Source organism: Phoca vitulina, unplaced genomic scaffold (assembly GCF_004348235.1).
Source record: "Phoca vitulina isolate PV1807 unplaced genomic scaffold, GSC_HSeal_1.0 scaffold8, whole genome shotgun sequence".
Lineage (NCBI taxonomy): Eukaryota > Metazoa > Chordata > Mammalia > Carnivora > Phocidae > Phoca > Phoca vitulina.
In genome coordinates this window covers 35,472-49,178 of record NW_022589711.1, presented here as the reverse complement: position 1 = coordinate 49,178, position 13,707 = coordinate 35,472, and the positions used below count along the sequence as shown (strand labels likewise).

The following is a 13,707-nucleotide window of genomic DNA, read 5'->3' as shown; positions in this document are numbered from 1 at the left end:
ATTGTTTAAAGCCTTAGGGTTTTATGGTAATTTGTTATACTGATAAATCTTCAAGACATCTAGTTTCTGAAATAAAATTAAATCTGTTCAGGAGACCCTGATAAAGACCTTTTGAATAACATCTAAAAATAAAAAGTAAGTACTATTTCTTGGTAAGCAATGTGTTCAATATTTTACATTTATTGCCTCTAATAATCCTCAAAGTAATACACTTAGTACTTTTCGTATCTCTACTTTGTAGATATTGGAACATCAAGAGATATTAAAAATGTTGTCCAAGTTTCCACAACAAGAAAGATGGACAAATGAATTCAAACCTAGGTCTAATTTTTAAGGCAATATTCTTAACTAGTACACATATCTTGTATGTATCTTGTATCTTGTTCTTCCCTATTTTTCATAATTTCCAATAATAGTGCTTACAACAAGGAGTAAAAATATTGGAACTTGCAATAACACCATACCTTAAGGTGAGAAACCAAACAACAATGGTATAAAATAACTTTTTGCAATTTTTTCTGCATCTGTTCATAGAATAGAATGCCTTCTTGACAGAAGCTCAAAAATTATGTCTGTATGCACTTTTATGTGGCTAACAGAATACATCACTACATAAAGAGCAACAGTTTATTTTCAACTAGTCAGGAAATAGGAATGGCACTAACTGGGGCATTCTCAGAAATGTAAGATTTTATAGCGATGAGCTACAATCACAGAGAGTCATCAAGAGGCTCTCAGAAAAAGAAGTAAAAATTATACAAGGGTCAGGTTAGGACATAAGAAGACAAATTAAAATACAAGCCAATATGCTTCCTTGATCTGATGATAATACAAGTGGAAATGAATCAAAGATCAACTATACACTATTAACATTTTCAGATAAATATGACAGGTATATTGAAAAATACATAAAAGATAGCATACCCTCTTCTGTTTTTGAATGATAACAGAAGAACAGGCTTGCATTTTATGCATTTTTCAAGCATACGTACTGACCAAAAAAAATGAAATGTTGCTTCTCAAGAGGAGGATCCGGTCTTTTTGAATATTTCTGTTTCCAATATTAAATGACAATATTTATTAAAAGAATATTCAAAGACTTACCGAGAAAGGTTTGTGATCTATGAATTTACAACTTTAGTAAATGGTATTTTAATTTACTTTTGGAATATCCTCTCTTAATGCTGTATGATAGCATATAATTATGGTAAAACATGACCCCTTTCTTTCTCCCTGTATGTGTACACACACAAATAAATGCACGTATATTGTCTACACATTATACATATATAACTCTGTACATGTATAATTATATATAAAATTACATTTTCTTTCTATATAGTATCAACGAAATGGCAATACTTAAAAATAAATTATATATGTATTCAAAGACTACAAAAATACTAATCTGAAGGGATACATGCACCCCAATATTCGTAGCCAAATTATGGAAAGAGCCTAAACGTCCATCAACTGACGAATGGATAAAGAAAAGGTGGTGTATATATACAATGGAATATTACTCAACCATAAAAAGAATGAAACCGTGCCATTTGCAATGATGTGGATGGAGCTAGAGTGTATTATGCTGAGCGAAATGAGTCAGTCAAAGAAAGACAGATACTATATAATTTCACTCATATGTGGAATTTAAGAAACAAAACAGATGAACATAGAGGGTATATAGAGAGGCAAACCATAAAACAGACTCTTAACTATAGAGAACAAACTGTGGGTTGCTGAAGGGGAAGTGGGCAGGAGCATAGGCTAAATGGGTGATGGGCATTAAGGAGGGCACTTGTGATGAGCACTGGGTGTTCTTTGCAAGCGATGAATCACTAAATTGTAATCCTGACACTATATGCTAATTAACTGGAATTTAAATAAGATGTAAGTGTTTATAAAGTTATCTCTAGAAGTGTAAAAAATAAAAATAAATAAATAAATAATATATGCAAAAATACAGACTTGTAAAAACAAAATATACCAAAAAAATAAGGTGAAGATGACAAATGGAGATATACACCATGTTCATGGGTTAGAAAACAATATTACTAAAATGTCAGTTTTCCCCAAATTTATCTGTAGATTAAAACCAAACCTAAAAAACATTCCAGTAAGCCTTTTCAAAATAAATAAGAAAACTTGTTTGTTTGTTTTTTTTTTTTAAAGGTTTTATTTATTTGGCAGAGAGAGAGAGAGTACAAGCAAGGGGAGTGGGAGAGGGAGAAGCAGGCTTTCAGCTGAGCAGAGAGCCTGATGCAGGGCTTGATCCCAGGACCCTGGGATCATGACCTGAGCTGAAGGCCGACCGTTAATGACTGAGCCACCCAGGTGCCCCAGAAAAATTGCTTCTTAACTTTAGATGAGTATACAATGAAAACAGAATAGCTTAATTTAAAAAAATTAAAACACCGAAAGACAAGACAACAAAAGATACATTAATAGAATGGATAATGAAAAAAGACTGATACACTAAATATTAAGGAGAGAGTAGAGTGTCAGAACTCTTATGCATTGCTAATTGGGATGTAAAATATTACAAATACCTTGGAAATAAATTTTCAGTTGAATGAAATATATGCTTATCTTAGATAGTTTAGTTGTTTTCCTCCTAGGAAAAAGACTTATAATAGAAGACTGATTACAGTTTTTTTTTTTTTTTTTTTTAAGAGACCAAATCTGGAAACAAAAGAAATGTTGAACAGTGCAATGTGTTTAGTAAAAAAAAAAAAAAAAAAAAAAAGGAAAAGTACCGTTTTAAATGGTCCTTGAAATATCAGATTTTCCCTTTTATTCCATCAAAATATTAAATGACACATTGAAGTATGATTTGTAAGCCGTTAAAAATGTTTTTAGGTCGAGCTATCATGTAAAAATTAATGAGTCCTTGCATAAGACAATATTGGAAAGCATAATGGGAGTTATTCTGAGAGCCACCCTGAGGTTTTATTTTACTAGTCAGGCCACAGAAGTATAAGAGGTTACTTAGTGCTATGCTTATGATTTTTTGCTTTCAAAAGATATTGCATTTTAACTTTAGGTCACTGACCCTTTTATTGTACCTTTCATTTTTATTTCCATTGAAGAATAGAGTAAGAAACATTAACTTGCAGTTTTCTCTAAAGTGATTTTGTTTTCATGTGCATGCAGTATCTTTTTAAAGTAGAATACTGAAAGCTCCAACAATGTATAAACTAATTTTACCTGGGTAATTAAATTATTTACACTTCTTCGCAATTTAAAAAATATCTTAAACATTAGGTTTCTTGAGGTGTTTTACAGAGCAATTCAATTTGTAGAAACTTAACTTAAATATTCACTTATATAAACACTGCTTTAACTAAACCTGTGTGTTCACAGCAGTAATATAATTATTCTAAACACTTTCTAGCAGGGAAATAAAGAAACACTTGAATATACATTTAATGAAATAAGGAAATGCTACGCAGCCATAAAATAATGAAAGCATGAATATGTTAGTAATACATTATGAACATTAGTAAATGTCTCTATTAATTTTATCTGTTATAATAACATGAATAGGATAATTTGTTTCAGAATTCTCCAATGTTAAATGTGAATGTCCATTTATATGTCAAATTAAGTTTTGAGAAATATGTTCATTTGAATTTGAAATTATTTTCAAGCTACTTTTTATTATTTTTATTTTACTCAATATTCATTAATATCTCTAAGACTATACAAATTGATCATGTTTAACTGTTTCTTTCAAATCTTGAAATAATTTATTGTTTTCTATCAATACTGAAAATAAAAATAATATTACTGATTAAAATTAATAGTTAATATACTGTGTGACAGATTTCTGCTCCTTGTTTAGGAAACAATATTTTGCGAGTCCTTTTTATATTATCTACAAAGGTTATAACAGTCAATTGCAAAAGATTTGAAGGGTGATCTAAATAGTTATTAGAGATAATATTTAGGTTAACTGAGTGAGTGAAAATTTAGAGAGAGGACAGAATTATCTCAATTTACTCATGTCAAATTTCAGAATTAATACAGTATGTGGAAAAATAACTTTATTAGTATTATTAAATAGAACATAAATAAAACACTAACATGTAACATTCAATGAAGCATGTACATATGTATTCAAACAAATATCTCTTCACAGTCAGTGGGTTTTTTTTTTAACACAACATGATTGTCGGTTTTATTGGTATTACAGTGTAGTTTTAATAAAAGCTACATATAAACACAATTGTTAGATATTCAGTCACTTACCCTGTGAAACAATATGCCAAGATCAAGCTTAAATCACCTACGAAAATGAAAATATATAAAACACATTCCTTAATTAATTCTAAGAACAACATATACAAATGCAAAAATTTGAACTTGCCAATAATCACATCAAATGTTGAGGGGTTGACTGAGCAGTGAAAAATGATTCTAAGTTTAAAATTAGCTCCAGGTGAAAGCATTTCCCATGTCCACTATCTTTGTATTCTTCACAGAGTTCCCAAGACAAAAGACTACTTCCCACTCTGAACCACCAGAAACAATGAGCTCCTTGCCTGACTTATCACAGGCCTTTTAGTCTTCTTTCCTCATAGGTCCTTAGCTTCTTTGGAAGGAGACATATGGATGGATTTCCATGGAACTGGATTATGAGAGGCTGATTTTCAATCAGAATTTCCACTGTAGAATTCTGTGTTTTCCACTGGCGTAACCATAGATCTCTGCAGCCAGACAAGGTTTATTTTTTGAATTTTCCAACCACTCCTTAAACCTTTTTTACCCTGTAATCCACATTGCCATTGTTTTGCTTTTCCCTTTTCTTCTTATCACATTTTTCAGCATTGTTTTCTTTCACCATTCTTGATTTTTTTTTTTTTTTGCCTTTTCTTACAAATGTTCCTTCTCCAGTTCCTCTGCTGCATTTTCCTCCATTTCTTTATTAATTTTCTTCCCTTTTTCTTTTCTGTTCATTATTTTTCTGAACCCATTCCTTATGCTTGTCTTCAGCAATTACCTTTTTCACATTCTTCCTTTTCTTTTCTTTTTTCCTGCTGTTGTTTTAATTCCTGCAGAGCTTTCTGTTGCAGACAGTCACGTTCTTTTTCTTTGCCAACAAACCACACTTCCCATGGGGTCACGTGGCTTCCTGGGTCGGTCCACCCGTTTCTGTTCTTCTTGGTTATCTCCTGATTCAACCACACTGGAGCAATTTTGTACCTCTACTGCTCTCAGGCTCGCCACCTTAACCTCTGAATCATGAGCATCTTCATCCACATCTTCCTCATCCTCCCCTGGCCATTGTTGTAGTCAAACAGGAAGCTTTGGTGGCTGAGGGGAGAGAGCAGCCACATGGTGGGTTTGCTGCAGCTTAGCGGTAGTGACCGTAAGCAAACTGTCACCGTTGCCAACCCCTGCCTCTGGGCGCCTGCCATGAGGACCTGGACCAGCAGGTGGTCAAGGACAGCATGAAGGATGGAGGTGAACCATCCTCCCACGGCCCAGCAGCCCACACTAGGCCTGTCAAATTCAAACCCATGGAGAGGCAGTGGGGCAGTGGTTTCTTAATTAGAGTAGTAAGTAGATTTTTCACAATCATGGCTAAATGGAATTGTCACCGTAGGTCAACTAAATGAATAGTTTTACCTTGAAGTTGTTATTTTGATGTCTACTTTCCCTTCCAGGTTTTTCCAAAAACCTGTTATAAATTGGACAACATCTTCTCATGGAAAAAAGAATTAATATTGAAAATTTTCTTTTGTCTCTATAAGTTATCAAATATACTGCAAATGTCACAAGAACATCTCATTGAATCAAGTGCATTATAACTAAAATCATTTATAGTCTCTCTGTATACTATGATTGAGGTCTCGAGACCTATGGATAAGAAAGCCTAATTTTATAAGCACTGCTTTGATATTGACTTGTCTCTTGTATGACAATGGAAAGATATAAACACTGTACATCTCAGTTTTTTAAAATCTGTGTTTCTGGTATTTTATTGATAAATTGCATACTTGGCTTTGTTCTTTTATTTTCTACTGCTTTTTTTTCCTGTATAATGTAATTAACTCTACCACTGCCTTTTTAAATTATTTTATTGTGTTTGAACATACACTTTATATTTTATTTTTGGCACTTATCCTTCTCTTTTTCATTTAAATATCTAAAATTCATATTTCGCAAAACTTCTGAATTCCAACCGTAATTTTGTTGCCAAACAAAATCAGGTTTTATTTCCCTCTATTTTCCCCATTGCTTAGTTCTCACTTTCAGTATAGATTATCTAGAATTTACAATAATATTTCAGTATCAACTTTTGACAGTAATTATTATTTACATTTAATAAAAAATTGATTAAAACATATTTCAATATTGTGTCTTACATTCTAACACTACCTTTCTGGATTTGTTATCATTCTTGTTTTCCTTGTTGCTGCTTAATTGTTCAGTTGTGTAAGGGTTAGTTATAATCTAACTTCTTGTGTTATAAAAATCATATTGTTTTCTTCTGATATGAATGAACATTTGATTACATGTCTAGTACTACATTCAAAATTACTACCTTCAGCACTGAAATAATTGCTATGCTGTCTTCTATAACTCTTATTGTTGATGGAATGCCCAATGAACTGTATTATATAAACTTCTTTTCCTGTCTAGATGTCCTTAAGATTTTCTTTTTTTTTTTTTTTAAAGATTTTATTTATTTATTTGAGAGAGAGAGAGAGCACATGAGAGGGGGGAGGGTCAGAGGGAGAAGCAGACTCCCTGCTGAGCAGGGAGCCTGATGCGGGACTCAATCCCGGGACTCCAGGATCATGACCTGAGCCGAAGGCAGTCGCTTAACCAACTGAGCCACCCAGGCGCCCTGTCCTTAAGATTTTCTATCTTCCCTTTAAGTCTTGAGATTTTGCCACTATCTTCTTACTTGTACTAGGTGGTTATTTTAGTGTAGTGAACACTCTTGAAACTTCACATTTTTATATTTACTTCCTTAAATTCCTCTCAGCTCAACATCAGGTACAATTTAGAAGGTGGGAAATTCTCAGAAATGGATGCAAGACATTCTAGAAAGGAAAAGAAATACTGGCATTATTTGATTTGATGATGTTGAGAGAAGCCATAGTTAATTTTAAGGATATCTGTGTAAGATTTATTTTGTATAGAGACAATATTTTTTATGCCATCCTTCTTCCTTTTGTTACTTCTCTATGTTCCCTGAAGCCCTAGAACAAAAATCATTGCATTATGTAGTAAAGCTAATAATATAACTAAAATATTGTATCATGTATAAAAAATTTTTCCAAATAAAATTTCCAGGTAGAAAGACTAAACTAAGTCACCAAAACCACAAATGAGCTAAAATCTCAGAAGAAATTCTAAAATATTGCCAAATAAAAGATAAATAGACTCTATAATAGAAGCAATTTGGCTTACGATGTATAACAGATTATCTATTTATTATTATTATTATTATTATTATCATTATTTTATGGAAACTAAATAACCCACAAGTAACATCTGGTTTTGATCTTTCTTTCATTATTATTATCTGGTAATAATAACAAGAATCAATATAAATTTCAGCTGCATTTAAATTGAAAACTTTTTCTATATGTTAGAATTACATAGTAAATTAATATTATATATATATATTAATCACTCATGATGTGATAGTGCTATACTTAGAAATCTGATATAAATGAAATGAAAACCCTTCTATGATATGCTCATTATTTAAAATAAGAGTCTTCAAATGTGACCCAGGGGGTCCTGAATATACTTTCAGTATGTCCATGAAGTTAAAACTACTTTTATATAAATACTAAAACATTATTTGCACTATCCACTCTTTGTTATCATGTGTGCATGCTGAAAATTTTCAGAGGCTATAATGAACAGCAAATTGAATGCAAATGGAGAGAATGCAAAAGTAGATACGAGAATCCCAGTCTTTCTTTAAGCTAGACATTAAAGTGGTTTCTAAAAACTATGTAACAATGAGGGGCGCCTGGCTGGCTCAGTGGTTAAGTGTCTGCCTTTGGCTCAGGTCATGATCCCAGGGTCCTGGGATCGAGCCCCACATCAGGCTCCCTGCTCAGCGGGAAGCCTGCTTCTCCCTCTCCCTCTCCCACTCCCCCTGCTTGTGTTCCCTCTCTCGCTGTGTCTCTCTCTGTCAAATAAATAGATAAAATCTTTAAAAATAAATAAATTAAAATAAAATAAAATAAAAACTATGTAATAATGCTATATTCTCCTTATTTTTTTTTGCTTTGGAAAATAATCATTTTCATAAATTTATGTTGTTTATGTTTTACAATGAAGGTATTGTTACTTTTAAAAAACACATAATTTAAAATAACTTCAGTATAATTTCTAACATGATATATATAGATGGACTTTAAATTATGAAAGAAACTCTTTGGTGGGCCTCAATAATTTTTGAGTATGTAAGATTTCTCAAAACAAAATGTTTCAGAATTGCTGGACTGGGCGCCTGGGTGGCTCAGTTGGTTAAGCGACTGCCTTCGGCTCAGGTCATGATCCTGGAGTCCCTGGATCGAGTCCCGCATCGGGCTCCCTGCTCGGCGGGGAGTCTGCTTCTCTCTCTGACCCTAACCCCTCTCATGTGCTCTCTCTCATTCTCTCTCTCTCAAATAAATAAGTAAAAAAAATCTTTAAAAAAAAAAAAAAAAAAAAAAAAGAATTGCTGGACTACAGGGAAATATAATTAATTACAAATTCATTTATTTAAAAATACCTTACTCTCCAGTGACTATTCTAGTTACTAAGTAATATTACACACACACACACAAACACACACACACACATAGGTACTTCTAACTTATTGAAGTTTTTTTATCTAGTTGGGAAGAACAAATTTTGGTTAGGAAAAGAATGAGTAGTATTAGGGTTAAGAAAGAATTGTTGCATATTCAGAAAAATAAATCCTATAAATTAATTTTTAAGTAATTAAATAGGAAAATAGCGTTGCTTTAAGAATTTTTTTAACATTGGAATTGAAGAAATGAGAGCAAAGGGTATAGAATTTAAGTGAAGACTAGTTTAAGGTCTCATTGATAAAGCCTTTATAAAATCTAAGTAAACCTTTGGTGGAAAGCCTTTTAAAAACAGAATAAATATTGGCATAAAAGAAGTTCATTCAAAATATTCTCATCATTTATGAAGGCTAAAAAACACTGTTGGAATTTGACTTAACTTACAAGTGAGACAATGAGTTCAGTTGGAACCTATATACATAAGGAGTCAAACAGTATGTAGGGTGTTTAGCTCTTTTTATCAAGGTCATTTGGCAAATTAGTATGGAAGGACTTAAACTGAGATTCTCGTATTGCCTAATCTAAGGTTTATTCTACAACAATGCATCATTTTAGTATTCTTTCACTGTTACATTTGGTTTGCTATGGATGTTGCCAATCACAAGTAATACGCTAGAAGAATTTACACATTTGGAATATGTAGTTCTAAAATTGCACATGAATTTCAATGAAAAAAGAGAAATTACATTGAGGATTATAATCACATATATAGTAAAAAAAAAAAAAAAAGAAGCAAATTGACATTTGGGAGCTGCTAGAATACTGAGTAATTTAACCATGCCATGAAAACTGTCAACAATTCACTTCTCACTTATGTAATCATTGAAAGTAATACATATACTCATTTACAAGAAAAGTGAAAAAAATATTTAATGTATTTACTGGAGCCTAGGTTGGTTTATGACTGTTGGCAAGGGACTTCTGGTTTCAGCTCTGACATTTGAAATGCCTGGAAGTCTGCAGAGCTTCCAAGGGTGTAAGAAAATCCTTACAAGTAAAAGCAAAACAAACTAAATTCATCAACTTTACTTGGACCCATCAAAGAACTGAGATCAAAGGGCAAACTCCCACCCTAAATTCTGGAGAGATGGACCAATCCTGAGATTCATAGCCAACAACTGTACACGTGGAGTAGAAGCCTCTAAAGCCATAAGCAGGTAGGAATTGTTAAGTGATAATTTTGATGAACTGCTAGAAGTTGAGAATAGAATAGATTGAGATTGAGATTCACCAGGGACTGCAACATCAGAGGGTCCCTCACAATTTTGTGGAATTTTACCTCCAGGAACCTTATTCAGATTCTCCTTATGAAGATTTGAGAAAGATCCCTGCGTGCTTCTGGCAGGAAGAGGGAAAGACCAATCCTTGTGAATATGTCCAATGCCTTTTGATTATAAAAGTCTCCCGCCCAGGGAGCAAAACATTACTGGTGCATTGTCCCAGAGACTTAGGCATTCCTTCCTTTCCAGTTCTCTTCAGTCTTGCCTCACTAAAGAGAGGAAAAAGTTATACTAGAGACAACACTGGTAAATTTGGTCACAACCAGAGATACAGGCCTACTAAAAGACTGAAACTTAACTGGAAAATCATATAACACACCCGTCCTCACACATTACCCCAATATCAACAGGGCTACCATATAATAATAGTGAATCATACCTGGAAAAGCTGCAAGACTAAGATTCTTGGAGAACAAATAAGGAAAGTCAGAAGTCAAGAGAGAAACAAAAACGAGGCACCAGAGGAATCTGAAGCCGCCTATGGCTAGTGCAAGTCTTAAGCAGAAGCCAACATAAATCCGTACATCAGAGATCTTTTATTCAGTTCATATTGCCAATAAATGAAGACTGGTTTTCAACAAAAAAAGAGAAGACATGCCAAAGGCAAAAAAAATAAATTAAAAAAGACATTGCATGAAGAGAGAAAGCATTAGGACCAAACTCAGACATGGCATAGACATTTGCTTTATTAGTACAGAATTTAAAATAACTATGTATAATATATTAAGGACTCTAATGGAAAAAATGCACAATATACAAAACAGATTGGTATTATAAGAAGATTGAAACTTTAAGACAGAATTTTAAAAACATGCAAAAAATCAAAAATACAGTGTATCAATCTGACTAGGTTATGATGCTCAGTTTTTGTTCAAACACTAATACAGATGGTGCCATAAAGTTATTTTGCAGATGTAATTAAAATCTGCAATCAATTGACTGTGCCTTAAGGAGATCATTTTTGATGATGTTAAGGGCCTCATCTTAATTATAAACCTTAAAGCAAAAACTAAGTTTCTGACAGAAACAGTGATACAAGACTGACCACTGAGGGGTGTCTGGGTGGCTCAGTAGGTTGTGTCTGCCTTTGGCTCAGGTTACAATCACAGGATCCTGGGATTGAGCTATGTGGGGCTCCTTGATCAGCGGGGAGTCTGTTTCTGCCTCGCCCTCTGCCCCTCCCCCACCCCCGCTTGTGCATGAGCTCTCTCTCACTCTCTCTCAAATAAATAAATAAAAAACACTGTACCACTGAAATTCTGTTGGAGTTTCCCCCTGACCAATCTGCCTTACATATTCTGCACTTAAGACTACACTATTGATTCCTGTAGAAGTTTCCAACCTGTCCCTGTTCTATAGAGATTAGACCCACCAAATCCCCACAATTGTGTAACCCAATTCTTTTTAAAACTCCAATCTCTCTTTCTTTCTGCCTAGATAGAAAGATTGATCCCACTGGTTCTGTTTCTCTGGGAAATCCTGACTGCCACAGTCCCCAAACTGAAATGTAAAGAGAAAAAATAAGAGAAAAAAATAGAAAAGGCCTTCTTAGAACTGTAGGACAATTTCAAAATGTGTAAAATACACAATATTAGAATACCAGAAGGAGACAAAAGAAAAAAAAAATGGAGCAAAATAAATATTTAGCTGAGAACTTTCCAAAAGTAATGACAAAAACCACAGATCCTGGAAGTGCAGAGAATGCCAAGCCAATTAAATACCAAAAACAAAACAAAACAAAACAACAACAAACAACAAAAACTGACATCTAGGCATACATATCAGAAGTGTAGAGACCAAAGACAAAGATAAAATCCTGAAGCAAGCCAGTATTTGGTGGTAGGGGTTGGTTCTATCTAAAGATAGTTTTCTTCTATCTTTAGAAGAGCAAGGGTAAGAATTACAGTAGACTTCTTAGCAGAAACCCCATCAACCTAGAAATCTATATCTAGAGAAACTGTCCTTCAAAAATGGAGAAATATATTCTCAGAGAAATAAAATTTAAAGGAATAGATTGTTACACCTGCCCATTAAGACAAAGCGAAATTCAGAATGAGGGAAATTATCAGGGGCAAAGGGCAGCATTACCTAATGACAAAAGAATCAATTCTCCAAGCCAATCCTAAATGTGTAAGCATTTAATGAAAGAACATCAAAATGACTAAGAGTGGAGTGGGGGTGGGGGGGCAGTGATGGGAGGTGGGGGACACTATAGAATTCCAAGCAGAAATATACAAATCCAATCTTACAGATTTTTCTTAAATATCACTATTTCAGTAATTGGTAGCTCAAGCAGACAAAATATTAGTAAATATATAGTTGACTTGAAAAACACTTCAAACAATTGATGTAATAGGCATTTATGGAATAATAAATCATTGAGTAATTAAATGAATGGCTAGGAATAAAATAAACAAATCACCTATGAAGATTTCCAAATAATTAAGTAGACAATTTGTCTTAAAAGGAAGTAGAACTTTATTCCTCAGTTGTTGTTGTTGTTTTGTTTTGTTTTTGTTTTTGTTTTTTTTTAAGTAAACTCCCTAGCATGGAGTGCAATGTGGGGCTTTAACTCAAAATCCTGAGATCAAGACCTGAGCTGAGATTAAGAGTTGGAAGCTTAACTGACTGAGCCACCGAGGCACCCCTATTCCTTATTTCTTAATTGTGAGCTGAAAATGGTGACTTTCTTTTAACAAGTACAGTATAGAAAAGGCAGGGGAGGGCATAAATTGGCAGTAGAGAAACTTATTTATTGTTGTTATTATTATTACTATTATTAAATTTTAATATATGTTTTTGTCTTTTCCTGTCTTTTTTTCCTAATCTATTCTTGTATGTTATTTTCTAGGAGTATTATAGTTTTATATTTTAAAGTTAGGTCAATGATTAATTTTTATTTAACTTTTGTGAACAATGTAAGGTCTCCATTTAAAATTATTATTATTTTTTTTTTTGCATATGACTACCCAATTGTGCCAGTACCATTTGCTAAAGAGACTATCTCTGCTCCATCGTATTGCCCCTTTTTTTGATGTTAAAAAAATTAATGAAGTGGTTTCCTATGCTATTTATACCTATTTCTTATCAGGTTAGCGTATATTATTTTCTAATTTAAAAATACTTTCAATTACAAACATACATTAGCCTGCTTTGAGATTATATAATTTTATCACATTTTAGTTGATTCATGTACTGAAATGCATAAGAATATACATTTTTTTTAGATTTAGGTCATGCTTTCAGTCTATGAACTGAACCTTACTTTGTGATAACCCAGTATTTTTTTTTTTTTTTTGATAACCCAGTATTTTTAAAAACATGTTGTATATATTAAGCAAACCCTTCAGAGAAGATGTTCTATCTGCATCTATGTAAAAATACAGACATTTTTGTAACAATTTCTAATAATAATAGGAATTTAATCCTGTAGTTCCCAAAAAGTACTCCAAAGCCTCATAGCAAACTCACAGGGACACCAAATAATATTTTAAATTTTTAGTGAAACACAGTGTGATCTTTGGATTCTGTGCATTCTAATTTTTTTTTTATAACTACTTCACACATGGAGCTATCCTCTGTTTTGGTCTGGGGTATCA

The 13,707-nt window shown here is 33.0% G+C and overlaps 1 pseudogene; it reads right to left on the bottom strand.

Moving 5' to 3' along the window:
- Positions 1-4,502: 4,502 nt before the first annotated feature.
- Positions 4,503-5,420, bottom strand: LOC116633616 (annotated as a pseudogene).
- Positions 5,421-13,707: the final 8,287 nt, after the last annotated feature.